The sequence below is a fragment of the Mastigoproctus giganteus genome, chromosome 9, assembly GCF_048544385.1.
Source record: "Mastigoproctus giganteus isolate SK-2022 chromosome 9, ASM4854438v1, whole genome shotgun sequence".
NCBI lineage: Eukaryota > Metazoa > Arthropoda > Arachnida > Uropygi > Thelyphonidae > Mastigoproctus > Mastigoproctus giganteus.
In genome coordinates, this window is record NC_143583.1 from 95,757,701 (window position 1) to 95,783,214 (window position 25,514).

A 25,514-nucleotide genomic window follows, 5' to 3' on the forward strand; every position below is an offset into this window, starting at 1 on the left:
AGACTTTCCATTTCAATCATTATTAGAGTTCTGTTTCTGGTATTTTGTAAGACAAAAGAAGATGATGAAACTTTACCTTTCTCTTTATATTCGTTCTTACGGCTCAAGATAGTTCGTACGGTAGACTCACTGTATCCTAGATCTCTTACGATTTTCACATGGTTTGCACCACGTTCATGTTTTTTAATAACTTCAAGTTTATCAGCTAAAGTAATAACTTTTCGTTTTTTTTTTTATTACAATCACGTTGTTTTTCACTCTTCCTTTTATCCATAATTAACAGGGGTAGAAAATTAGAATTTTTAAATATGTCTGCACGTGACTTTATTAGGTGGAGACAAACAAGTAACACGTCTACTTAGTTGATGGAACACACTGAGGTGGGAAGCGGACAAATGCTTGTTTATTGGCAGTCAGACATTTAGTGCGCGATTCGAATCTTTTTCAACTATCAGAAATAAAAGATCGCGTTAACTGGAAATTTGAATCGCGTAAAGTAAAAAGTGGTATCATTTTTTCCAATCGCGGTAACTGAAAACCGTGTTAATCGAACTCGCGTTAAGCGAGGCCTGCCTGTATATGTTTCTCTGTGTGTGCATATGTATGAATACTGGGTTTTCTGAAAAGAAAATTCAAAGTTTTATGTTTAAAACAACAACTTTATTCTTATACTTACATAAATATATAATAATAACTTTATTTTTCATCGATTTGCTACATAGAACAAATATTTTGACCAGTTCCAGAGGATCGTTTCGTGGACCCCCTGTAACTGGTCTACAGACCCCGGGGGTCTGTAGACCGGTATAGCCCATATACTGGTCTACACACCCCAGTTTGGGAACCATTGTATTACACTATCAAGTTTGTTATTTGTATTATGCTATCAATTTTGCATTATATATACTATGCTATACCATTAGGTTTATAAAGTTATGAGTTAATTATAACAAATAATAAAATTTGTATCAGATAATCACTGACACAAAGGTTCTACGTATATTAAGTCATAACTTACAAAATCTCTAGTTAAATTTTAAAAGAAACTAAAGAACGTGATTAGGACTGTTAAGATATTTATTGAATTAATTGATTTAATTCAATAAATATTAACATATTAAATCAAAAATATTGATTTAATATGTTAATTAGGTCAATAAAATGGCAAATTTTTTTAAAAAAGCTTATCCATTCCCAGGAGCCCAAAATTCTTCGATTTCACAGTACACGAGCATACTTTGTAATAACCTATATACAGTACATAATTATTTTCTACAATGCACATCAGTTGATGATAACAGATATGTAATACCACTACCCCATTAGTAACAGTCACTCAATGGTTGGCCTAGATTGTATAGAAATTTTGGAGTGAATGGAAGTGATCTTTGACAGAACTTTCCTTTCTTTGTATCTGCTTTTCAGTCACATGTAAGTAAGCACACTAGACTATCATTGAATTATACAGAAGTGAGCCAACTTGATAAAATTAATAGTAAAGCTTAACTGACGATACTCACCTCAAATGTTTAAGGTGAATGTTGTGGAAATTCAATTAAATTTCATAAAAAATTAAATTTTTAAAATATAAATAGACTAGAGACTATTAAAACTGTAATTAAAAATATTTGCCCAAAGGAGGAAGACGTGCACTGCTCCATCCTCTGGTTGTCCTATATAAAATTTGTTAAAAACTGTGAAAACCAATAAATAAAGCCAATAGTTATAACAGATGACTTTCATGATAACGTCTTCAGTTGGCAATAATGAAGGAAAAAAGGGGTTGTATACTTAAAGAATTCCTAAGTTCCCATGATGCATTTTAGGACATGTGGGAACTTGACATGTGCAAGGTTCCAAATAGGGAAAAGGTTTGTTGGAAGTTTCGTGTTCAAATTGTCTAATGTGGTGTTATGGCGACACCATTCTCTAACAAGTGCTTCTTGTTGGAAAAGTTTATAGCTTGATTTTAATTTAGATTAAAATTAAGATTAGAATCAAGTAAATTTTCTAAATGATTTACTAGTGGCTGAAAAGTGAGTATATAACGTACAATTGTGCAATTCTTTTAACTTAAAATTTTAGTCAATTTTTAGTTCTTCGGAGGTAAACTTTGCCAGATTATATGATAATTGTTACTAGAGGAACTAATAGCTGTGTTCTACGAGTGTTTCTCTTGTTCTCGTTTTTCTTTTATCTCTTTGTAATTGCCAAAAAAAAAATGTTTTTTATTCAATGAATGGAAGCTGTCTCTGGGAGATTGTATGAAATTTTGCTGAAAAGTTCGCTTAGTTTGGCCGCTGATATGTCATGCACACCTGCTTGTGGTAGCCCTGTGATTGCGAGCTATACAAAATATAATGGATTAGACCAGTGATGAAACTATCATTAATCTATCATCTTGGGGTTGTTCAAGAATCTCGTGGGAGAGACAGAATTTGTAGTTTTGCTATTTGGCTCAATGAAACACTGAAAAACAAATTGCTGAATGCATCTAATGAATAAGCATAAAAATATATGCATTTTATATGACTTCATGCCATAAATAAACTTCAGGTTGCACAGACAATGAAGGATGCAGTTAAAAAATAAACAGTTAAATAAAAAAGTAGCAATTGCCATTATTTTCATTAAGAAAAAATAGCTTAATAAATTTCTGTGTTATAAATTACATTGAAACAAAAATATCTTCAGAAATATGAATTTTTCTACATTATTTATAGCACACTCCTGACACGTTACATCACCAAAATGGAAGCTGTTTGGAAATGAGAGGTAAGTGATTAAAAAAAATAATTTAATTTCTGAATTTTCATTGAAAAAACCTTTTCCTATGCAAATTCATTGTCATTTAGATAAGTGTTTTTCTTTTCAAAATGCATTAATCTTTCATAAGTAAACAACACTTGCACATCATATATTACAAATAAACAGTACTTCCTTATTGATAAGTGTTATTGAAGAGTAAACTACAAACTAATATTAATTACTGCATCCAAATCTCTTAGGGAGTTTGAATGGGCTAACAAGTACAATTGTCTCATTGTGGGTGACCTCAGCCTGCTTCTTATAGAAATCATTCTTCTATTTCAAAATGAAATAGAAGAATGATTTTGAAGTGGAATAATAGAATTCCACTTCAAAATGAATTAAATAAATGTGCAGTTTATACTCTGGCATGACCACATATGTCAGAGGAATTTACAACTAATCATCTTAAACTCATATATTACTGCACTCCCAAATTACCTATTCGGCTGTGCCAAAGAAAAGTAATTAGCATTAGTTGAGGCATATGATGTAAGAAAGCAAGCTTATACAGCATCAGCCAAAAAAAAAAACAAAAGCCCTTCCCACTTCACCCATCCGGTGACTCCAAATATTTGTCTAGTTCAGCTTTAAATTTATCTAAACTATCAACTTCCACGACAACAGATGGAAGTCTTTTCCAGCAATCAACTACCTGCTAGTTAAAGGCAAACTTCCGCACATCTATTCTGCAACTGTCTTTCTGCAGTTTGAATCTATGTCCCCTCAGGTTCTTAATCTGAGCAAGTAGAAGTATCCCGTCAGCATTGAGTGTGCTCAAACCAATCAAGGCCTTATACACCTCAATCAGATCATCTCACAGATGCCTAGTCTCCAGATGCTGCAACTTGCAGAATTTAAGCTTTCTTCGTAAGTGCACCCTTTTGTTCCTCTCACCAATCTTGTTGTCCTCCTCTGTACTTGTTCTGGCAACTCTACATCCTTCCTAAAATGATACCTCCAAACCTGTACACAGTGCTCAAGTTGTGTCCCAAACATTGCCTTATACAAAGGGATAATCACCTCCTTGTCTCTTCTAGCAAAATTTCTATATATCATTGACAAAACTCCATGACCTGTTCTGGCATCCCGTCTGTACTGCTCAGAGAACTTCATATCTGACTGCACAGTTACCGCCAGGTCTTTTTCATTCTACACCTCCCTGAGTGTAGAATCTCACAATTGATGTTTCTCTTGGGTTACTGTTACCCATATGCAGTACTTTGCAATTGTCAATGTTAAACGTCAGTTGCCACTTCTCAGCCCATCTGCCTAACTTTTCTGGATCCTGCTGCAGTAGCATACTGTCTTTACTGTCGTGAACAACTCTGCCAATCTTTGTATCATCTGCAAATTTGGACATTACGCCTGGTATACCTTCATCGATATCATTGATAAATACACAAAACAACAATGGGCCCAGCACTGAACCCTGGGGGACTCCACTATTAACATTAGTCCACATAGAGCAGTGTCCATATATTAGCACTCTCTGCCACCTCCCACTCAACCATCCCTTTATCCATCGCAGCAACTTGTCCTTAATGCCATACCACTCCAATTTGTACAGCAGTCTTCCATGTGCAACAGTATCAAAAGCTTTCCTGAGATCCAAGTATATGATATCAAAATTATTTTTTGCATATAGTTCCTTTGTGACCACATTGTAGTAGCCAATGAAATTGGTCAAACCCATGCTATGTCTGAACTATTACTGCAGTCTTGTCTAGGTGATTCTGTATTGCCTCTTTAACCAGTGACTCCATTATTTTCTCTGGAACAGAAGTTAAACTAACAGGTCTATAATTATTTGTGTCACCCTTTGCAACCCCTTTATGAATTAGGGATACATTTGCACATCTCCAGTCCACAGGGACCTCCCCTGATTCTAAGGATGCTCCCATAATTATGGCTAAGGGTTTGCTTACTTCCCTTGCTGCCTCCTTCAGTATAACTGGATAGAATTCATCTGGCCCAGGCAGTGGCGGATTAAGGTTGGTTGAGGCACCGGGCGCAGAAGAAAATATCGGACCCCTTAAAAAAAAGAGAGAGACAGGGAAAATAAAAATACATGTTAATACTTTGGTTATTTGGTTTTTTTTTAGGAGCATTAGCAACTAAGGCCATATTGCTCCGGGATATGCGGTGGTCATTCCCTGACCTTTCCACATCCTCCGTATTTGGTGGTGACGGGCTCGAACCCCGGTCTAATCAAGAAGCGTGTGCTACGCACTGCTGCTCCTTCCCGCCTGGCTACGGAGGCGCCCACATGTTAATACATGTATTTTTAATTACATGTATTAACATGTACGGTTATAAATTTGTCCAATGCTCCTTTCTGTTGGTTGGCAACTTGCTCGCGTCTTTTTTCATCCCCTGATAGATGTCGTTTCATTTTTCTAGCTACCATTGGTAGCTTACCAATGAAAAGAAAAATATGAAATTTAATAGTCTGAATGATTAGAATACTAGAGAATAGATTTTTCGTTATAGTGCAATAAATTAATGATTAATTAAAATTCAAAAATTATTCATAAACTACGAAAATCCAGGCGCTGATGTAACAACAGGAATTAATTTTATCTTAATATAATTTCAACAATATACGATATACGCATATATCGTAAGTCTGCACTGCAGGAGAACCTTTGTAAGTACAAAGTAGCAAATACGATTCTATTGCTCTGATGAGCGGTAGCGCAGCGCCTATGCAGCGTAGTATGTGTATAGTATGCAGCGTAGTAATGAAATAATGGAAATAAGCAATAAACATACTATTAGGTTTTACCGCCAATTGTAAACTTGTACATAATTAAAATTGCACATATGAAACCAAAGTTGTTGTCATTAGAAAAAAGTGTAAAGTTGGAGTTCTGCGGGGCCCTTCAGAAGTCGGGGCCTAGTGCGCGCCTGGTGCACCCGCTGTTAAATCCACCTCTGGGCCCAGGTATATACTTTATTGATGGATTCTGGCATTATTAGTCAATCATGCCTCTTTGGAAATTGTGGCATTTGCACCCTCCTAAAAAAAAAAAAAAAAAAAAAAAGAACTGACCTGTGGACTCAGGAAGAACAAATGTTCTGTACTGCCCTAATAGTAATGAAATAATGGAAATAAGCAATAAACATACTATTAGGTTTTACCGCCAATTGTAAACTTGTACATAATTAAAATTGCACATATGAAACCAAAGTTGTTGTCATTAGAAAAAAGTGTAAAGTTGGAGTTCTGCGGGGCCCTTCAGAAGTCGGGGCCTAGTGCGCGCCTGGTGCACCCGCTGTTAAATCCACCTCTGGGCCCAGGTATATACTTTATTGATGGATTCTGGCATTATTAGTCAATCATGCCTCTTTGGAAATTGTGGCATTTGCACCCTCCTAAAAAAAAAAAAAAAAAAAAAAAGAACTGACCTGTGGACTCAGGAAGAACAAATGTTCTGTACTGCCCTTGCACACTATGCATAATTGCTAACTTTTCAGGCTTAGAACAGATAATCCATCTTTTTGACTCAATTGGACCCTTTCTCTGTCTCACCATCATAATAAAGAGTCGGTCTTTATTTGCTGTAACAGTTTTTTCTCCATCTTTTTCTTTTTGTCAAAATACCAGCACTTTGTTAACATTATAATTTTTTAACTATCAGTCATGCAGGATTGATTTGATCCCCACAATATTTCAACAGTTTGTGCATCACATACTCTGTCCACACAGTTGAAACTCCTAATAGCTGATGTTTAAAATGTTTTCTTTGAATGCTATGCTGAAAATTCTAGAAATGTCTGTTAATTATCATACAATTAAGAAAAATTCATGATTAAGTTAAAACCTAATTATATGCACATGTTGATTGACATATGTTATATAGAATTATTGATTGCACGTTTGTCTTACTGCCACACGTTTTCCTCCAATTGGCAATGCTCTCTGTGTTAGTGACATTGATGCATCATCTGGAATTAAATTGTTGATGTACACACATTTGTTTCATGTTTTGAAGCATGCAGTTTTTGAATTTGCATTCACTCACTAACAGATCTAAAGGGAGTTTTAATTGTAAAAAAATAATTAAAAGTATATGTTTTTAATATAGAACATGGATTTTTCACAGTTGGGTTCAGAAAAGTTTGAAAATATAGGTGGCATCAAAAAAAAATTCACAATTTTGAATTATTTCTTGCTGATTTTTCAAATTTTCATGCACACAGAGGAATTTCAAATTTTTGCATGCCTAACTCATGGTTGAAAAATTGTGTGACTTTCTTCCTATTTTCATTAATGGATATAACCATAATAAACATCTGAGAGTATTTTGAAGTAATTGTTTAGTTAGCCATAAAAATGCAAACTTTATCATACAAGTTTTTCATTTCACATGCAATGCATTAATTCAGCCTAGAGATCATACCCACTCTCAGTTTAGAAAGCAGTTGATATTAATAAAAGAACTTAAAAGTTTATTAAAAACTATCAGTAAAGATTTATATTCAACAAAAATAAATGAACAGGGTAATAACTCCTCTAACATGCATTGCCAATAGTCTAGAAATATTAGCCAGAACGCTGCCTTCTCCTGTCAATAAATTAAATGATATACCTGAAATTAGTTTGGCAGTCAGCTACCTTTCTTTTGTGAATTCCTAAGACCAAAGTGTGTTTCCTAACAGCAGTCAAAAAGTCTGCTAGCACTAAACAGAATTCATAGATAGCAAGTTGCTAACTGAGATTTGAAAGCATTAAAAGACCAGCCACATCCACCATAAATTCCATGCTTTTGATTTATAATTTCAAACTTATGTCAACTGTATTAAATATATTCTTCTTCCTTCAGAAATAAAAAGTGAAATATTATTTAATAATTTAAATATAATCATATTTGGAGAACCAATGAGGTCAACTGACTATTAGATGACAACAAATCAAATGTCATTTAATTTGGAAATAAATAAAAAAAAAAAAAAAGTTTCCGGTATCATTGATAAAAAAAAATGCACAAGGAAGTTCAAAATATAGCAACTTACTCCGAAATCATGCATGGCATTTTAACAATGTGTAAAGCAGTGCTGAGTATGAGAGAATATTCAGTCTGGTGAAAAGAAGAAAAAAAAAAAAAAAAAACAGTTCAAATCTGCTCTATCCGATGGAACTTCAGAAGTGCTCTTTACAGTGTCATTTTTATAAACAAAACTGTACTATTAGTAGTGGGAAATGATGCAAGAAAGCAAACCTATAGACCATTGGCCAAAAAAAAAACCTACCCACTTCCCTGTCCATCCCTTCCAAGAATTTATCTAGTTCTTGCTTGAATTTATACAAACTACAACTTCCACAACAACAAATGAATGTTTGTTCCAACAGTCATCCATCCGCTAGTTGAAGGCAAACTTCTCCACATCTATCCTGCAACCATGGGTTGGTTGCAGGATAGATGTGGGCACAGGCAGGATATTTTGTAAGGTAGTGCATGTGTGAATAAATTTTTTGCTCATCAAAGGTGGTGCACCACCACCTTTGAAGAGCAAATGTGGTGGTGTACCACCTTCGATGAACAAAAAAGGTGGTGCACCATCCTTCAACTTGCCTGCAACCATCCTTCCTCAATTTAAATTTATGCCCCCTCATGCATGTAGTCTTAGCAAGAGGAATATGCCACCAACATTGATCTTTCTCAATTCTTTCAAGGCCTTAAACACCTCAATCATATCTCTCTTGGCTGCCTACTCTCCAGATGCTGCCTGAAACCCTTTAGTTCCAATCTCTCTCTCTCTCTCTCTCTCTCTCTCTCTCTCCCCCCCATTCAACCATTTCTTTATCCATAACAGTAACTTGACATTAATGCCACAGCTCCCTATTAGAGTTTGATAAACATATGACATCCCCTTCCCTAAAGAATTCCTCATGTGTGAATTTATCTATTCAGTTTTTCAGCATTCTGAGCAGGATTATAGTATTAGTATTGATAGTAGAGGCATGTGATGCAAGAAAGCAAACTTATATAGCATCAGCCAAAAAAAAAAAAAAAAAACACATTTCGCACATCCATTCCCTCTAAAGGTTTGTCTAGACTTCAGATGCTGCAATTTGTTGAATTTTAGCCTTTCTTGGTAAGAGGTTCCCTTACCAATCTTGTAGCCCTTCTCTGTACTCGCTCAAGCAACTCTACATCCTTCCTAAAATGAGACTTCCAGACCTGTACACGGTACTCAAGGCGTGGCCTGACCATTGCCTTATACAAAGGGATAATCAACTGTTTTTCCCTACTAGCAAAATTCCTGTATATCACTGACAATACTCCATGACCTGCTCTGGCAGCCTGTCTGCACTGCTAATAAAACTTCACATCTGACTTGCAATTACTCCCAGGTCTTTTTCATTTTCTACCACCCTAAGTGTAGTACCGCACAGTTGGTACTTTTCTCTGGGGTTACTTCTACCCATATGGGTATACCTTTATCAATATTATTGATGAAAGCATACCAGTTATATTGAAAGTATATTGTCAACACTTAGATCATTGACATCAAGTGGAAAAATTTGTTTCAACCCCTTTCTTCTGCTGTTAATATAAGTAAAGTCTTTGCTGCTTTTCTTTGCCAGAGATTTCTCGTAATCTGTGTTAGCTTGCCTAACATGCTTTTTGTGACTTGATTACAGACTAGTTTATATCTACCATAGGCTTCTGTATCATCTGAGGAGCCTCCGTAGCCAGGTGGGCAGGAGCAGCAGTGAGTAGCACACGCTTCTTGATTAGACCGGGGTTCGAGCCCGTGACCACCAAATACGGAGGATGCAGAAAGGTCAGGGAATGATGACCACATATCCCCGGAGCAATATGGCCTTAGTTGCTAATGTTCCTAAAAAAAAAACAAATAACAAGTATCATCTGATAATTTATATGTATCCGCATGTATTTTTCTTCTCTGCCACAAATCTCATCACTTTGACTGATATATTGAATTTTATGCCTTGAATGGTATTTGTCTGAATGAAAAGCCTAGTAGCTTCTACAATTACTTCCATAAATGCCTCCCATTTTGAATTTGCCATTGGTAACATCATCAGTTTGTCCCACTGCATAGAATTTAAAAACATTACGAGACCACTGTAGTTACCATATGAAAGCAAAAGCCTTTCCCTTTACCCTTGACAGAAGTTGTCTTTAAGTTTATCCTACATCAGTACATTGTGATCACTGCCACCCAGTAAATCTTTTACCTGAAGATGCTTAATGCATGAGGAATCAATGCATGCTTGATCATGTTATCATCATTGCTGCTGATAACATGATCAAGAGTATTGCTTCCTCTTATTACCTCTAACATGCTGCTGTAGAAAACAGTCATCCACTAAATCCACAAAAGTCTTACTACTATGTGAGTGACCAACCCACAAGTTCCAGTAAATATGTGGAAAGTTAAAATCCCCTATCACAAGACATTCTGATTTACTGGCCCACTCTATTTCTCTATGTAGTTTTTTGTTATACTCTTCACAATCATTAGGCCTATAGCACACATTTCTGAAGAGAGCAAAGTCTGCAACAATATCTTTCTTGAAGCAATCATAATCAGTCACAATCATAATCAGCTGTTTGACAGACAGTCCAAACATAAATCTACAGACAAAAAAGTCCTAAGTAAACTGTTTGAATGCATGCTTTATGTAATATAAAATGTGTATGTTTGAGTGAAATTTAAGTTTCAGTGCAACATGAACTTTAAAAACCTCTCGCTTTTTATGAAAAATTCTTTCCCTGCTGTTCTTCACAAAGAACTCCTGCTTTTGCCTCTTTTGGCCAAAAGCTCTCCTATTTTCCTCCTGTTTATAGTTAACTTTACTGTAGTGGTATTACCTACATGTCAATGTCACAACAGCTTATAAGAAAAGAAAACATTAAACCAGGTAACAAATACAGCAAATTACTCCTGCAGTTAACGTGGAACTTGGTTGAAATAAACAACACTCAGCAGTGCAATGCACAACTCCCTGCCCAAGAAGATATTATTATCATTGTTGCTCTTATATTATTTCTCCCTGATTGGGGGGGTTCCACTCCATGACGAGTACTGCTACCAAGTACACAGGGCGGTTGTAATGTCTGATATTACTGTCGGTTGAGGGAATCTCTGACTATCCTACAGGTGTTCAGGATGCGACTTTCTGGAGTTCCTTGTAGGTGTTCTCTGGGAGACCTATTGCTGCTAGGCTACTATGTAGAGTCTTTGGTACTATATCGGTGGTTGACACGATGATTGGAATGGTTGATACTTCTTGCATATGCCACATCTCCTTGATCTCATGTCTCATCTCCTTGATCTTATTATTATTATTATTATTATTAGCAGCCATATGGTGCAAGGAAGCCTGAGGCTTATGCTGCACCAGCCAAAAAAAATCTTCCCAAGTTACCCTGAGACAGAGAGAGAGAGAGAGAGAGAGAGAGAGAGAGAGAGAGAGAGAGAGAGAGAGAGAGAGAGTAATAGAAAGGAATCACCAAGAAAGAGAAGAATGATGATATCCAGCTCAGGACCCTGGGTGTGCCAAGCCCATACTCACCAGATGTGAGCCCCTAGATGTATGCAAGAATGGGCACACTTTTATAATAAACAGATAATTAGATAAATGGGAACTGGCAGCTCACAAGCACTTCAAAGGGGCATCAGTATTTGTGAACTCTAAAGGATCAGTATTTGTGAACTCTAAAGCAGTCTTTCACTGCTTTCCAACAAAATGTCAGTGGATGTTACTATACAATCCACACCAGACAGAAAATAATGAACAAAACTCTAAATTCTAAAGTATGTCATGGCCATCACTCAGTGTAAGTTTAATTTAATAGTAGGTTAAATAAGCAAACAGACAAAATTTTAACTTCAATCCATCCGATTGACAGGTCTAAACTAAATGAAAATATGCAAATTAACCTTGAACTAAATCATAATAAACATATTTAACATAAATAACTAAATTAAAATCAGATGTTTTGAAGAAACCAAGTTGTGGTCATGAGCATAAAAACAAAAGGAAGAGTGGAATGGAAGAAAACATAAATCAAAGAAGGAAAGGGGAAAAACAAATATAATGGACCATGTTACATCTGTATCATAAATAACTTTAGGATGGTGGCCATGACATTGTAGGTTTTAGTTCTGTTCATTATTTTCTGTCTGGGTTGGATCATATAGGGCCATCCATTGACATTTTGTTGGATGGCAGTAAGTGAGTGAAATATAATCCTTCTAGGGTTAACAAGTGCTGATGTCCCTTTGAAGAGGTTGTGCTTGAGTTCCGAGTTCCTATTTATGTAATTATTATTATAAAAGTGGCACCCATTCTTTAATAGGTGTATGCACATGTCTCCTTGGGCAGGGGGTCTTGTTTGCACTGGAGGATGAGTATTGCTCTGTCTTTTCTTATTTATATTTTTATTTTATTTTGAATATTAAGTAGCTTGGTACATAGGAGCAGAATGCTTACTTCTAATTATTCAGCATTACTGTGACAGTGCTGTAGCTCAATGGCACTTTATAGCCAGATACTAGCCAAGTGGTCAGGAGTGGGAGTACAATAGCACACACTCTTTGGGCAGACCAGGATTCAAGTCCCTGACTGCTAAATACAGTCGATCTGCCAACCCGCACTGGACCAGCATGGCAGATTGTGGTCCATTTATCTCGACATGATTTGTTGCAGAGGCTTCCATCCTGTAGTGGGTTGATGATGGCGGCAATTTACTCTTTTTTTTTTTTTTTTTTTTTTACCCATGCTAGTAATTGGCAATTACTAGCATCGACAAATAACAAGAATTGTGAGCATACTTCAACTATAAGTGAGCAGTTTTTTTGCTTGATATGCAGTGGGGATATCAATTACTGTTGCCTCTGTGTTCTCGATGAGTCAAAATTAAAGATGGTGATGCAGCTTTGCCAGTACCTAACTTTTCCTCATCGATGCCGTCTTCAGTTTAAGAAGACCCAGACGTATACATACTGTACATGCTCATATCTGAAGATCTTCTGATAATTATTTTAATCAAAATAATACAAAAAATGGTGGGGTTTGTGCAATGAATTAGTGTTGCTGTTGTTGTTTTTGGTTTTTAGGAGCATTAGCAACTAAGGCCATATTGCTCCGGGATATGCGGTGGTCATTCCCGGACCTTTCCGCATCCTCCGTATTTGGTGGTGACGGGCTCAAACCCGGTCTAATCAAGAAGCGTGTGCTACACACTGCTGCTCCTTCCCACCTGGCTATGGAGATGCCAATTAGTGTTGCATTATTATTATTAATGTGTTATCACTATGTATAAGTGTAGTGCAAAAGCATCAATAATACATAGCCAAATCCGAATGAACAGAATATTAGCAAAGCAGCATCGTTTTAAGTTATATCTCATATTGTGAATACCTTCACAACGAGTTGCCATGATATTGTACTACTTTGAATAAGTAACGCTTCATCTGAGGAGAGGACTAATGTTACTTATTCTCAGATGGATACCACCACCCAGATGGCACTGTTTCACGGCTATTTGGCCCTTCTTCGGTTCAGTTTACCCGAGTGATGCAATGATGGCAAAACAGTTATGAAGTATAACTCCACAATATGAGAGATGCCTGATGGTGTATGATGTATTTAGACTATACATCATAATGATGGTGTATGATGTAAATACATCATACACCATCAGGCATCTCTCATATTGTGGAGAAAAACTTCATAACTGTTTTGCCATCATTGCATCACTCGGGTACCTACCCACCCACTGAAGAAGGGCCAAATAGCCGTGAAATGGTGCTGTCTGGGTGGTGGTATCCATATGAGAATAAGTAACATTAGTCTTCTCCTCAGGTGAAGCGTTACTTATTCGAAGTAGTGCAATATCATGGCAACTCGTTGTGAAGGTATTCACAGTATGAGATATAACTTAAAACGATGCCACTTTGCTAATATTCTGTTCATTCAGATTTGGCTATGTATTATTGATGCTTTCGCACTACACTTATACATAGTCTAGGCTTTTCCATAGCTTGAGGCTTACTTCCTAAACACTTTATAATATAATGTGTTATCATTAAATTTTTCATTCAAGAGTCCCTTTCAAGTTAATCATTATGGAACAATTGTTGGAGTATTGTTGATGTACGTACACTGTAATGATTTTCTGCTTGTTACATTAGGAGTTCCTGTAAGCCGAGGGATAGTTGAAGGACCTGCCAGAGTAGTCAGCTCCATTAGTGAAGCCCACTCAATCCAAGTAAGTATTAAGAAATTTTAAGTTACATCAAATACTGGAATTTCAGCAGTCTTAAAACTATAGTAAAAGTCCAATAATTATTGGACTTTCACTATAGTTTCAAGCTGAATTATAATCCAGCATGGAAATCTTATAAACTGGTATCTGAGTTTATTGCATTTCCATGCAATGATGTACACTGCATACAGCTGTTTTAGAATTAAGGCATGTTTACATTCTGTAATTAATTTATAGCATGGAGGAAATTTTTCAAAAGGTTATATGATTGCCTGTTGTTATTTGTGGGCAAAATTAGTGATTCATTGATAATTAGTGATTGGGAACTCAAAAGGGATCCTCAGTCACATGATTCTTGCATGGAAGCATTAAGTTGAGATAAAATATTTCAGTTTTAGTTTATGTAAGCAGCATCAATATGGCAACTTTTAACCATTGCATTCAATCAGGGAAAAATCAATACACATTTAAAGATTATGCGATCACAACAACACTGTGCTGTACATCATGTGTGGTGTAGTTCGCATGTTTGTAAGCAGATGTTAACCCCGGAGGCTCACATCTGGCGAGTATGGGCTTGGCACACACCCATGGCCTTGAGCTGGATATCATCATTCTTCTCTTTCTTGGCGATTCCCTTCTACTTCTAACTCTTGTTTTCTCTCTCTCTCTCTCTCTCTCTCTCTCTCTCTCTCTCTCTCTCTCTCTCTCTCTCTCTGTGTTTCTCTGGGTAACTCAGAAATTTTTTTTTGGCTGGTGCAGCATAAGCCTCAGGCTTCCTTGCACTATATGGCTAATAATAATAATAATAATCTGATAAGGTAAGATCAGACATACTTCAGCATCTCATCTGTACCATGCAAACCATGCAAATTGGTCTCTCCAGATCCTTGAGCATTGGTTTAGATGCTGATCTTAACTAATGACTTTAAACACAAGGAACAAGCAAACTTAATATTTCAATTAATATTACCAAAGAGAATTGCAGCTAATTATCCCATACAGCATGAAAGTTGACCCTCGAACACACGCTTGTACAAATATAATACATACAGTGTAATATAGTCTTAGATGCTAAAGACATATTGCTAGTGGATCAGTTACTATATAAATCAGAATAGCATCAATAGATAATTGCCTCTGTATAAGCTGGACTTGAAATTTTTCAGCCATGAAGCCTCTAGGGGTGTGAAGCCTCAGGCTGTTGCTCACTTCATTCACATCCTTGGCCACCAGTGGCTGTTATCACCTATTTGACCAGAACATTGTTTGACTGTAATAATGGGAAAATGTAACAAGCATTCAGTTCCATTATCTCTACCAGTCCAGCAGTTGAGACAGCTAGTGGATCAGTTATGTGTTGCCACTGAAAGATGACAGATTTCTGAAAAACTCTCCAACTTGTGTACTCAGGTACTCTCATCTTTAATACTGTTGTGTTGGCCTTTTAAGAACTAACTACATTTTTAAATTGAAATGAAGTGAAGATCAAATTACTTGAAATGAAAGCACTTCGCCTTTGTCGGATTTAAAATTTATTATTAATAGAGTCTAAAAATCATATGTTTCACAGAGTTTTTCTTCTCTGCACTATCAGTGATTATAATCCTGCAGTGGCACCATCACAAAAACACCAAAGACCAAACTGACAAAAAAAAAAAAAAAAAAAAAAAATCATGATTTGCAGAAAAAAATGGTAATTTGATCAAGACAGCCTATGCAACATTGCCATTCAAATATTATATTAGGTAAATTTTTATGTTAAATGCCAGATCAACTAAAAGAATGAGATGTCAATATATTGTATATGTAACAGCATTGTTTGCTAGACAAAACACCCTATAAAGTGTCTTTAGCATTAAGGCGGCTAATGCTATTCGATGCCAGTATATTTCATCTGTGGTTGCATGTAATAACATGGTAAGGGTGTCAATGCCATGACTTCACTTGAAAATCAGAGTAACTATAACACTACTTTCTATGATGGTTACTTATACAACTATTTTTGCTCAAATAAAGGATTGTTTATTTACAGGATTGTTATAAATGAAGTGTGCACTTTAGTTGGCAAACCATGAATTTCCCAGAGATGAAATTTGGAATAGAAAAGTCCAGTGTCATGCAAACTTTTTCAGCCTCAGGTTCCTTTTGATTCCTGGCTTTATCACAGACCTACAAAATAAAAAGCATTTTGTTCATGATTATAAAACATTGTGACTGCCAAAAAATAAAAATATTTCTAATGCATCTTAAAAATTTTCTCCTCCATGTTTCAAAATATGCAGATTTAAAAAATAAAATTAAAAATGTATTGATATGTCTGCCTATAGACAGTCACTTTAATATCTCAAGGAATTAGGAGAGGATGGATAGGTGAAATGGGATTTTTTTTTTTTTTTTTTGGCTGTTACTGTATAAGCTTGCTTTCTTGCATCATTTGCCACTATTAATACTAATCTCATCTTCCAAAAATAGTCTAACTTGCCATTCCAAATTAGTGTAACAGGCAAGCTTGTATCTTTTTTTGCTGTGTAATCACCACCTTCTCTCATACCTGGGGCATGCTACAGACCACAGTTTGCATTCCATTAGTCTAGATCATTCAGAAATTCAAGACAGAGAAAAAATGTTCACATCACTTATGTCTGAGTGACACAATGTTTCTGCTATTCCTACAATGTCTGCATTTGATGACTTTATCAGTACTAGCAGAAACATTGTGTCACTCAGACATAAGTGATGCTAAAGCAGTGCATCCAATTGACATGGGTGACACGTGCAATTTTGAGTAAGTTTGGTGTGATACAAGCACTGGAAGAACAAAATTGAAAGTAGGAGTGTGTAATAGGCCTAATGACTCTGATGACTCTACCAAAGAGCTATACAAAGAAATAGAATGGGCCAACAAATCAGAATGTCTCATAATCGGGATTTTAATTTTCCATAGTTAACTGGAATTTGTGGGTTGGTCATCCACACACTAGCAAGACTTTTGTGGAGTTTTTGGATGACTATTTTTACAGCAGCATGTTAGAGATGCAACAAGAGGAAGCAATACTCTTGATCTGGTTATTAGCAGTGATTTTTTCATGCATTAAGAATCTGCAGGTAAAAGACCCACTGGGTGGCAGTGATCATGGTGTACTAATGTGTAATTTAATTAAAGACATAACTACTGTCAAAAGTGTAAAGGGAAGGGCTTTTGGTTTTGAAATGGTGACTACAGTGGTCTCAAACAGTTTTTAAATTCTGTGCAGTGGGACCAACTGATAATGTTACCAATAGCAAATTCTAAATTTGCTATTGGTACGAATACTATTGTTACCAATAGTATTCATAGAAGTAAACAAAGAAGCTACTAGGCTTTTCTTAACAATGAAGAAATACTGTTCAAGGCTTTGACCTAAATGGATGTCAGATGAATTATTGAGACATGTGGCAGAGAAGAAAAACACATGGGATGCATATGAATTATCAGGTGATATAAGAAGCCTATGGTAGATATAAATTAGTCTGTAATCAAGTTACAAAGGAGGTTAGGCAAGCTAAGACTTCTATGCTGATATTAGCAGTAGAAGGAAGGGGCTGAATCACCTAGGCCCACTTGATGTCTATGGGTTAGCTGTTAAGGACCCTGCTCAGGTTGCAGACAAATTGAATAGGTATTTTGCATCTACATTCACACATGAGGAATTTTTTAGGAAAGGGGATGCCAGAAGTTTATCAAACTCTAACGAGTAGCTAAATGACTTTGTGATAACTGAAAGGAAAGTGGAAGAGAAATTGTTGAAGCTAAACATAAAAAAAGACACCTAAGCTGGAGGGAATCAATCCGATTATATTAAAGGAAGCACAAAGGAGATAAGAAAACCCTTATCCATAATTATGTGATTATCCTTGGATTCATGGGAGGTCCCTATGGACTAGAGATGTGCGAATGTATCCCCAATTCATAAAGGTAGATCAAAAGGTGAAATGAATAATTACAGACCTGTTAGCTTAATGTCTTTTCCAGGGAAAATAATGGAATCACTGGTTAAAAAATAATGCAGGACCATCTGGACAGGTATGCAATTATACTGAAAAAACAGCATGGATTTTTTAAGAGGTGGTCTTGTCTAACCAATCTGATAGGTTAATATGATGCAGTGACCAAGGAACTGGATGCAAAATATTAGTATTAGCAATAGCATTAGTAGAAACATATGATGCAAGAAAGCAAACTTATATAGCATCAGCAAAAAAAAAAAAAAAAAACACCCTTCCCATTTCACCCATCCATTCACTCCAAATGTTTGTCTAGTTCTGTATTGAACTGATTTAAGTTGTTGACCTCCACTACAAGAGATGGAAGTTTTTTCCAACTATCAACCGCCTGCTGGCTAAAAGTGAATTTCTGCACATCTATTCTACAATTGTCTTTCCTCAGTTTGAATTTGTCCCCCTTAGGTGAGTAATCTGAGCAAGAGGAAGAATCCCATTTGTGCTCATCCCAGCATGCTCAGTCCATTCAAGGCCTCATACACCTCAATTAGATCACCTCGCAGGTGCCTAGTCTCCAGTATTTGCAGAACTTAAGCCTTCCTTGGTATCACCAGCCCTTTGTTCCACTCACAAATCCCGTTGCCCTTCTCTGTACTCGTTTCAGCAGCACTACAGTTTTTTTTTAAAATGAGGCCTCCAGACCTGTATACAGTACTCAAGTTGTGGCCTGACGATTACCTTATACAAGGGGACAATCACCCTCTTATCCCTGCTAGCAAAATTCCTGTATATATATATAAAAAGACACCATGAGCTACTCTTGCAGTCCTTTTCACTCTCCAATACCCTGAGTGGTAGTACTACTCAGTTGATACGTTACTCTGGGGTTACTGCTACCCATATGCAGTACTTTACATTTTTCAATGTTAAACTTCAGTTTCCACCTCTCAGACTATCTGCTCAATTTTTCCACATCCTGTTGCAATATCGTAGTATCCTTACTGTCATTAACAACCCTGCCAACCTTTGTATCGTCTGCAAACTTAGACATTAACCCTGATATACCTTCATCGATATCATTGATAAATACCAAAAACAACAATGGGCCCAACACTGAAACCTGGGGGACTCCACTAATAACATTATTCTATGAAGAGCAGTGTCCATTGATAACCACTCTGTCTTCTCCCACTCAACCATCCTTTTATCCATTGTAGCAATTTGCCCTTAATGCCATACTGCTCCAATTTGTATAGTAGTCTTCCATGTGCCACAGTATCAAAAGCTTTCCTAAAGTCCAAGTATATGATATCAAAATTATTCTTTGCATCCAGTTTCTTAGCTATTCAATAGTATCCAGTCAGATTTCTCAGACAAGACTTCCCCTTAACAAACCCATGCTTTCTCTGAACTATAACTGCCATCTTGTCTAGATGGTCCTATATTGCTTCCTTAACCAGTGTCTCCATTATTTTCCCTGGAATAGAAGTTAAACTAATAGGTCTGTAATTACCCGTGCCACCCTTTGATATCCCTTTGTGAACTGGGGACACATTTACAGACCTCCAGTCCATGGGGATCTTGCCTGAGTCCAAGGAAGCGTCCATAATTATGCCTAAGGGTTTGCTTACTTCCTTTGCTGCTTCCTTTAATATAACTGGATAGATCCCATTCACCCCAGGTGCCTTTCTTATGTTCAATTTCAACTTCTCCTCCACTTTGCTCTCAGTTATTACAAAATCATTTAGCTCCATGCCAGAATTTGACAAGTGTCTAGCCTCCACTTCTCTACAGACCTCCTCGTGTGCGAATGTAGATACAAAATACTCATTCAGTTTGTCAGCTACCACAGCAAGTTCATCAGCAATCGTACCATCAATGTCAAGTGGACCAATCAGATTCATCCCCTTTCTTCTAGAGTTTACATAAGCATAGATATGTTTACTGTCTTCTTTTTTTTGCATTGTTTCCCAAAGATTTTTCGTAATCTGCCTTTGCTTGCCTAATGTCCATTGTGACTTGATTACACACTATCTTATATCTACCATAGGCATCTGTGTGTCCTGATAATTTATATCCATCCCATGCATTTTTCTTCCCTGCCATGAGTCTCATTAGGTCATCTGACATCCATTTTAGGCCTAAACCTTGAACAGTATTTCTTAGTTCGTATGAAAATCCTAGTAGCTTCCAAGATTAATTCCTTGAATCCTACCCATTTAGAATTTGCTGTTGGTAACATCATCAGTTGGTCCCACTGTATAGAATTTAAAAACTCTCTGAGACCACTGTAGTCATCTTTATGAAAGCAAAAAACCTTCCCTTTACCCCTGATAGTAGTTACATCTTTAAGTAAATCCTATATCAGTACACTGTGATCACTGCCACCTAGTGCTTCCTTTATCTGTGGATTCTTAATGCATAAAGAATAACTGCTGATAATCAGATCAAGAGTATTACTCCCTCTGGTTGTCTCTCGAAAATGCTGCTGTAGAAAACAATCATACAATAAATTCACAAAAGTCTTGCTGTTGTGTTAGTGACTAACCCAAAAGTTCCAGTCTATAGCTGGGAAGTTAAAATTCCCCATTATAAAGACATTCTGATTTACTGGCCCACTCTATTTCCCTGTACAGTTGTTCATTAGCATTAGCATTAGTATTAGTAGAGACATTTGATGCAAGCTTATGCAGCATCAGCCAAAAAAAAAAAAACGCCCACTTCACCCCTCCATTCATTCCCAAATGCCTGTCCAGCTCAGCCATAAATGTATTTAGGCTATCAACTTCCACAACAAAAGATGGAATTCCGTTCCACCAATCAACCACCCACTGGCTAAAGGCAAACTTCCGCACATCCATTCTACAACTGTCTTTCCTCAATTTGAATCTATGCCCCGTCGGGTTCTTAATCTGAGCAATAGGAAGAATCCCATCAGCATTCAGCTTGCTCAACCCATTCATGGCCTTATATCCTCACTCAGATCACCTTGCAGGTGCCTACTCTCCAGGCACTGCAATTTGCAGAACTTAAGCCTTTCTTGGTAAGAGCACCCCTTTGTTCCCCTCACCAATCTTGTTGCCCTTCTTTGTACTCGTTCTAGCAACTCTACATCCTTCCTAAAATGAAGCCTCCGGACCTGTACACAGTACTCTAGGTGTGGCCTGACTATTGCCTTGTACAACGGAATAATCACCTCCCTGTCCCTGCTAGCAAAATTCCTATATATCATTAACAAGGCTCCATGACCTGCCCTGGCAGTTCATCTGCACTGATCAGCAAACTTCATATTTGACTGTACAATTACCCTCGGGTCTTTTTCACTTTCCACTTCCCTGAGTGTCGTACCACACAATTGGTACATTTCTCTTGGGTTATTGCTACCCATATGCAGTACTTTGCATTTGTCAATGTTAAACTTCAGTTGCCATTTCTCAGTCCATTTGCCCAACTTATCTAGATCCAGTTGGTGTAGCATACTGTCTTTACTGATGTTAACAACCCTGCCAACCTTTGTATCATCTGCTGACTTGGACATTAATCCTGATATATCTTCATCAATATCATTGATGAATACACAAAACAACAATGGGCCCAGCACCAAACTCTGGGGATTCCCACTAATAACATTTGCCCACGAAGAGCAGTGTCCTTTGATTACCACTCTCTGTTGTCTCCCACAGGTATGACATTACCTGTTATGACCTGTACCATTGAAAGAAGTTTCAGCACCTTGAGAGGTGTGAAAACATGGTTAAGGTGTCCACTATCTCAGAAACTTGCCTATAAGGTTTATGCATGATTAGTGTGCACAGGAAGAAACTAGAAGAGGAAGCGGTAAATAAGAAATTTATTGAAAATGTCATCAATAGGTTTGCAAGCGATTGACGGAGAATTCAATTCTTATATGATACGTGATTATTGAAATTATTATTATCTATATATATATGAAATTATGTAAAAGAATATAAGAAATAAAAAAGGAGAAAGAGTGACAGAACAGATTAATGCCATCAAATTTATAATTGTACATTACATCTGTCTGTATATAACAATTTTTTAGTTAATTGTAATACCAACTAGATAAATTAGAGAATTTAGCATAAATGTATTAGGGGTGCAAACTATACTCATTAGTTCAAAGGGCCAAGTTTAGATAACCTAAGTTGGACTTCTTTGTTGTACCCTATAAATAAACACATAATATAAAATAGTAAAATTAAAATGATAATATAGCTGATTATAGATATATGGATACATCGAATGGAACGTTAAGGCTAGCTCCACTCAATATATCCCATCAATAATTAGCTGAAGCTATGTGTTTCTGTTTGCATCCCTAATACTTTTATGCTAAATTCTCCAATTTATCTAGTTGGTATTACAATTAACTAAAAAAACTTATATATATATATATATATATATATATTAATTCTTGTTTCCTTTATATTGTAAATTTATATACATTCATGTGTTTTTGTATTGATGCAATACTGTATTCTATAATCTACTTGTTTAATTAAATAATTATTTAAAAAATTAAATAAAAATTTATTGATAATTATTTGTCTCCAAGCTTTGCCCCCCCCCCACCCCTGGAAAATTTTCTGTGGACAACCATGTCTCCACAATATCCACTTTTGATGTCTTGACCAGCACTTCAAATTCATCAAATTTATTTACTATACTCATAGCATTGGTGTACATGCAAGTATACATACTCCTATTCTTACTCTTAGTTATCCTAACACATCCCATGTATTTATTTGTTCCATAATGACACTCAGCAGCCCTCGAAATCCCCAGTACCTCACTTTCCAGGCTGCTGCTCATTCCAATAGAAGCAGTAGAAGAGTCACTTTCACCTCTGCCTGTGGCCATTATTAACCTATGAGTCTGTGAATCCCCCCCAAGTTAGCAGCCTTCCGACCCCCCCCCAACACTGCTTCATTAGCATCAGCAAATATTCTTGCACCCTTTCTATTTAAGTGTATCCCATCCCAGTAGAAATAATCTCTCTGTTAACAAGCACAGACCATGCTGGAAAAATTCTCCCCCATGAGCCTTGCACAATCTCTACAGGGCTGAATTGATTGACAAGCCTCTCATCATATGCTCCCTCATATCATGTCTGGGTGGAATTGTAGACACTTTCAAATTTAACCCTAACTTGCAACTTTTTTTCAACATTGACCTGTACTTGTTAAGTAAATCTGTAAATCGCTTACTCTTAAGGTCATTAGTTCCAATGTGTATAACAATATCACTTTTATGATATCTGCTCCACAATTTCATCAACTTTTGATCCTTGTCCTGTTCCACCTATCCTTTTTGCATAATATATTCCCTGTCTCCCTGACAATAGAGTCACCAACAATAACCAGCTCCTGTGGGACCAGCGCATTCTGCGCCTCCGTAGCCAGGTGGGAAGGAGCAGCAGTGCATAGCACACGCTTCTTGATTAGACCGGGGTTCGAACCCGTCACCACCAAATACGGAGGATGCGGAAAGGTCAGGGTATGACCACCGCATATCCCGGAGCAATATGGCCTTAGTTGCTAATGCTCCTAAAAACCAAAATAAACAAAGCCCTGAAGGTTGCCACTGTGTTGCCTGATGATCAAGTGCAAGCTCTGGCATTGATGTGGCAGCTAAGAGCTTGATGGGTCCCCCAATTTAAGTCCTTTGAGGGCATCCATCCTGTTCTTCAAGCTCTCATAAAGGTCCATAACAATGCTGAGTTGGTGCCTAACTTCTTCACCCTGCTTACATCGAGACATTCCCCTTGGCAACATCATGTCCCATCCCAGAAAGGTCTGCAAACATTTCACAAGTTGCACATTTCTTTAGGCTGTGATGCATTGGAGAATTGCCCCCTTTGGTTCTCCCCCAAGCCACAGCACTCCCACTACTTTGTGCACATTGCTTTGCTGCTCTAGTCTTGGGCACGATTTCCATTTAAATGCAATTTATTTAATTAACAATGAAAATTAATAAGGTTAATAAATTTAATTGATTATATAATTTATATAATTTTGACATCATATGCTTGGATTTCAGAAAGGCTTTTGACACTGTTGCACATGTAAAAGACTACTGTAAAAACTGGAAAGTAGTGGCATTAAGGGCAAGTTACTGCTATGGATAAAGGTATGGTTAAGTGGAAGAAGTTAGTCAATGGGCACTGCTATTCATGGACTAATGTAATTAGTGGAGTTCCCCAGAGTTCAGTGCTGGGCCTATTGTTGTTTTCAATATTTATCACTGATATTAATGAAGGTATATAAGGCTTAATGGCTAAGTTTACAGATGATACGAAAGTTGGCAGGGTATACTACTGCAACAAGATTTAGGAAAATTTAGTCAATGGGTTGATAAATGGCAGTTGAAGTTTAACATTTACAAATGCAAGGTATTGCATATGGGTAGCAGTAACCCCAGAGTAATTATCAATTGTGTAGTACTACACTCAGGGTAGTGAAGAATGAAAAAGAACTGGGTAGTCAGTCAGACATGAAATTCTCTGAGCAGTGCAGATATGCTGCCAGGACAGTTCACAGGGTTTTGTCAATGATAAATAGAAACTTTGCTAGTAGGGATAAGAGGTGATTATCCCTTTGTATAAGGCCATGGTTTGGCCTCATCTCGAGTACCGTATACAGGTCTGGAAGCCTCACTTTATGAAGGATGTAGATCTGATGAAATGGATGTAGGGAAGGGCAACCAGACTGGTGAAGGGAACAAAAGGGTGCTCATACCTAGAAAGGCTTCAGTTCTGTAAATTGCAGCATCTGAAGTCTAGGTGGTGAGATCTGATTGAAGTGTTTTTTAAAGCCTTGAATGGATTGAGTAAGCTGAATGTTAACGCCATATTCCACTTGCTGAGATGACAAACGTGAGTGGGCATAAATTCAAGTTGAGGAAGGATGGTTGCATGGATAGATGTGTGGAGGTTTGCCTTCAGACAGCGAGTGGTTGATTGTTGGGACAGGCTTCCATCTGTTGTTTTGGAGGTGGATGGGTTGAATAAATTTAAGGAAGAACTAGACAAATTCATGGAGGGTACAGATGGGTGAACTGTGTAGGGTTTTTTTTTTTTTTTGGCTGATGCTGTATAAACTTGCTTTCTTCAATCATTTGCCATTACTACTACATGTTATCAACAAAACTCTCCACTGCACTCATTATTGTTTAGTGTGTGTTCATTGCAAGGGTCATAACTGGACCATTCTTCTCAGTGTGGTCTCAAAACAAGTAGTTAGGGTGAATATTATTATGGTCTTCTCTAAAAAATATATGATTCCTGCTGAAGAGAGAAAGAGAAAGCACTTTTGCAGATATTCAGTGGACAATATTGCTGCATTCTTATATGGTGTAAAAATGCCTTAAATTTAGTTCCCAACTGAAATTGAGAAATACTTACCTGTCTGAACAGCAGGAACTGCTATAGAAAACTTATGAACTTTTTTT

General features: G+C 36.9%; 1 long non-coding RNA gene across 1 annotated transcript in view; it reads left to right on the forward strand.

Annotated features, from left to right (window-relative positions):
* The first annotated feature begins 2,723 nt into the window (after window positions 1–2,723).
* LOC150080564 (uncharacterized) overlaps window positions 2,724–25,514 on the forward strand; it is a 28,176-nt gene continuing 5,385 nt past the window's right edge. Inside the window, exons 1-2 of the long non-coding RNA XR_016547384.1 lie at window positions 2,724–2,775; window positions 13,987–14,063. This is a non-coding gene — a long non-coding RNA (uncharacterized LOC150080564). The remainder of the gene's footprint in view (window positions 2,776–13,986; window positions 14,064–25,514) is intronic.